The sequence below is a fragment of the Vombatus ursinus genome, unplaced genomic scaffold (genome assembly GCF_900497805.2).
Source record: "Vombatus ursinus unplaced genomic scaffold, bare-nosed wombat genome assembly UNPS02014822.1, whole genome shotgun sequence".
In the NCBI taxonomy this organism is placed as follows: domain Eukaryota; kingdom Metazoa; phylum Chordata; class Mammalia; order Diprotodontia; family Vombatidae; genus Vombatus; species Vombatus ursinus.
In genome coordinates this window covers 8,732,347-8,737,199 of record NW_020954600.1, presented here as the reverse complement: position 1 = coordinate 8,737,199, position 4,853 = coordinate 8,732,347, and positions in this window count along the sequence as shown.

Here is a 4,853-nt window from a genome sequence, read left to right as displayed (position 1 = left end):
CTATCTATCTATCTATCTATCTATCTATCTATCTATCTATCTATCTACAATATGATTCATTCCAGATGTCTCAAAAGGGAATATCTGGATTCTAAAGTGAAGAGTAGATGCTGTTTAATCAAACTCCAAACACCCAGAAGATCTCACTATTCTACTGGAATATGAATATGTCATATATAATTTAAAACATGGACCATTCTAAAGGTAATTATTGTACAAATATTTTGGTTGTAGTGGGAATTGATCTGTACTATCATTTATTAGATGAAAGACATTTGAGGCAGAGAGGACACAGTTCTGCAACAGAATCAGCAAGACCTAGATTCAGATTCTGCCTCTGACACCAAGCTACATCATCATGACAAGTCACTTGACCTCCCTGAACCTCAAACAATTTTCTAAAACTCTAGCTATATATAGGTTATTATCTGAATTGATGGAGGGACTTTCCATATCCAGATTTTCCTCAGATGAAATCATAGATCCTTTGTGATTGGAATATTGTCTATTAAATAGGCAAAGGCCATGTAGATACATGCATACATTTTATATGTATACATACATATATATATATATATATAGGCATATATATGGATATATGCTTTTATGTGATTCTTCTATGGATGATTTCAATGAGATGAAGGGATATCCCATAAGTCAATCCCATCACATTTCTTAGAATGTCAGTTCAATCAAAATGTTTGGCATTCTCCATCTACTTTTTCCATCCAATATATATGAAAACCACAAGCCAAATAAATGAAAGGGGAAAAAAAATAAACATCCCTCAAATGTAGTGGTTTCAGAAGAAGCTGTGGCTCAGGGTTTTGTGACATATGCACACTTGAAAATGTCAGTGACAACACTTGGAAGGCAGGAGTGAGTGCACACAGACTCCACAGGTTTCATGATTAATGAAAAGAAGAGATGATGAAGAATCAGAAATGGTTCTGTTTAGAGTCAGAAATGCTGTTCTAATGAGCCAGGAGGGGAAATGTGTTTTGGGCACAGGGGAAACAACTAAATATCATTTGTTAGAAAAATTTCAAAGACAAATACTTCATGTTCCCTTCCCACAGGTAATCTGTGCACATTTGGCACTTCGTAAAATATATCTTTTTGTCATTTTTAATCATCTGACCATTAAAGGAAAATTGATTTTTTCACCATCCAGCTAAGAGTGCTTCCCATGCTTTAATACACTTAGGGAACCCCCAAAGAAGTTATTATTTTTATTTTTAATTCAAACTTGGCTTGAGTTTAGTCCTAAAAGAATCATGAATGAAGCCACCAGAGTTTGGGGAAAAAAATAACAAAAAAAAAAAGTAATATTAAGGGCTTGTGCTAAGCACTAACAGTTTTCCCCCTCTTCTAAAATGCCTAAACAATTCTCTGGGTGCATTTTCAAAACGTTTGCACCTATAGATTTCCCAGGAAGATGGTTCCAGGAAATATCATGCTGAACAATCTGGAACAATTACAATAGAAGCAGATGGACATAGTGACAGCTGGAGTTTGGAAGAAGACTGGAGACTGTGAAGGAAAACTAGCATTAGCATTACTGGCTCTGGTATTGCCATCTGTCATACTATCATGGAATTACAGCAAAGATTACCCCACTGGCTTATTGGTGCTGGTCAGAAAATGAAACAGCAGTACCTAATTCCCTATTTCTAAGCATAGATGACTGTGGAAGAGGAAGATGATTTTTGGTACCAATATTCCCAATAATCCTGCCATTTACCAAAGGCATGGGTTGTGACCTTATTGAATAAAACTGAGGTAGCTTAGTAGAAGCGTTCATTGTCCTAGGCTTAGAAAATAAATAAATGAATTTTTTTTTTGATCCACAATGACTCATTAAGCTCTCCATTATGGGAGAGACAAAGTTTCAATCACTGGTTAAAAACAAAAGAATTAGCCACATAAATGAAACTGTGGGCATTAGAGCATATTACTGTTTACATCCATGATATGCCTCCATTAAAATCTCAGTATGATCCTAGTGAAGACAACAGAAGTTAAGCTCTTTGTGGAGAGTGATGCTTCATTTCTGTTCTTTTATATAGTACCTACACAGAGTGCTTGACCAATGCTTACTAAATTAAACTGAAATGAGAGGCAAGGATGGGATCCTGAGGTTTTCAAAGCCAAGATTTTAGACACTGAGCTCTGGGAAAGCCTTACAAGCTTGACAAGCCTAAAGACCCGGGATTGAACTTGAGGCACGCTAAGGGTCAGACAAGCCAAGTTCATGGCCACCACCCTACCTAATTCAGGTCCTTATCAACTTTGACTAGTATTTGACTAGTAGTATTTGCAATTTTTGTCATTCAGGTGAGTTTTTTTTTCCCTTTGTTTTCTATTGCTGCTCTCCCTCACCAGGAAAAGAAAATCGGGAAAATTGTCATTAAAGCATGAGTGGTACATGGGATTATTGATCCATCTGATGAAAAGGATTTCCATTCACCTAATGCCCTGCCACGTATGCTGGGCTAAGATTTTTTTTAATTATAATATTAACAATCAAACACAAACATTTCATTATAAAAAGAACAGGAGAAGGGTGGAGCCAAGATGGCGGAGTAAAGGCAATGACTTATTTGAGCTCTCCTTCAAACCCCTCTGAAGACATGTAAAAAATGGCTCTAAAGAAATTCTAGAGCAGCAGAAACCACAAAAAGACAGAGTGAAACAAATTTCCAGCCCACGACAGCCTGGATGGTTGATTGGAAAGGTCTGTTGGCCAGGCTGGGAGAGGAGCGCAGTTCAGTGTGGGCCCCGCAGGTAAGGCCAGGCCTCAGCGAACCTGGAACAGCCTTCAGAGGACTGAATCATGGGCAACTGTGGCAGTTTCCAGACTTCTCAACACATAAACGCCAAAGACAACTTAGAAGATCAGTAGGAAAGGTGTATTGGACCACTGTGAGAGAGAAGCTCAGTCCCAGCCCCGGGAAAGGGGCTGTGTCTGGAGGTCTAGACCCACAGACTGAGGGGGAATCAAGTGGCTAACCAGAAGGGGATTGAAGCTGGCACTTTTGCAACTGGAATCTTTGCGGGCACTGAGGCAGGATTCTCTTGCTTTGCCCCTTCTTAGATCTGGGTCATAGTTCTGGCTAGCAGTCCTAGGGCAAGGAGGAGCACTGGCATGGTGGAGTATGTAGTGGTGGTGGAGAGGTAATTATACTCACAGTTCCAAGGCAGAAAAGAGTGCTTGCAGTCACTCATAGACCAGAGCACAGGACAAGAAAGGAGTAAACACATCGCCCTTGAGTGTACCACCTTGGAATAATGGAAAATTTTCAGGTCTCTAGAAGTATCTCTGAAAATAGCTGCACAAAACCCCTGAAGCTTAGCATAGTACATTTTCCACACTGGAAGCAGATTCCTACCTTAACAAATAGTTTAAAAGTTAAATAATTTGCTGGGATCATGAACAAACAGTACAAAAAAAAAGTCAGACCATACAATATTACTTTGGTAACAAGATCAAAACATACAACCAGAAGAAGACAACAAAGTTACAGCTCCTACATCCAAAGTAACAGGACATGGAAAGAGAAGTAAAGGAAAAAACTGGGAAGAGAAATGAGAGTGATGCAAGAAAATCATGAAAAACAAGTCAACAGCTTGCTAAAGGAGACCCAAAAATACTGAAGAAAATAACATCTTAAAAAATAGCCTAACTCAAATGGCAAGAGTTACAAAAAGCCAATGAGGAGAAGAATGCCTTAAAAAGCAGAATTGGCCAAATGAAAAAGGAAGTCCAAAAGCTTACTGAAGAAAATATTTCCTTAAAAATTAGAATGGAGCAATTGGAAGCTAATGATTTTATGAGAAATCAAGACACTGTAAAACAAATCCAAAAGAATGAAAAAAAAATAGAAGACATTGTGAAATATCTCATTGGAAAAACAGCTGACCTGGAAGATAGATCCAGGGGAGCTAATTTAAAAATTATTAAACTATCTGAAAGCCATGATGAAACAAAGAGCCTAGACATTATCTTTCAAGAAATTGTTGGGACATCTAGGTGGTGCAGTGGATAGAGCACCAGCCCTAAAGTCAGGAGGATCTGAGTTCAAATCCGGCCTCAGAGCAAACACTTGACACTTATTAGCTGTGTGACCCTGGGCAAGTCACTTAACCCCAATTGCCTAAAAACAAAAACAAAAACAAAAACAAAAACAAAACAAAACAAAAAAAAACAAGAAATTATCAAGGAAAACTGCCCTGTTATTCTAGAACCAGGAGGCAAAATGGAAATGGAAAGAATCCCCTGATAACATCCTGCAAGACATCCCCAAAGGAAAACTCTTAGGAATATTGTAGCCAAATTCCAGAGTTCCCAGGTGAAGGAGAAAATATTGCAAGCTGTCAGAAAGAAACAATTCAAGTATTATGTAAACATAATCAGGATAGCAGAAAATTCAGCAGTTTCTACATTAAGGGACCAGAGGGCTTGGAATATAGTATTCCAGAGGGCAAAGGAGATGGGATTACAGCCACGAATCACCTACCCAACAAAACTGAATATAATCCTTTAAGGAAAAAATGGAAATTCAATGAAATAGAGGACTTTCAAGCATTTTGATGAAAAGACCAGAGCTGAATTGAAAATTTGACTTTGAAATACAAGACTCAAGAGAAGCATGAAGAGATAAAAAAGAAAGAGAAATCATAAGGGATTTATTAAGCTTGAACTGTTTACATTCTGCATGGAAAGATGGTATGTGTAACTCATGAGACTTTTGTCACTGTTAGGGTAGTTGGAGGGAAAAATATGTATATAGATAGATAGGTAGGTAGATAGATAGATAGATAGATAGATAGATAGATAGATAGATAGATAG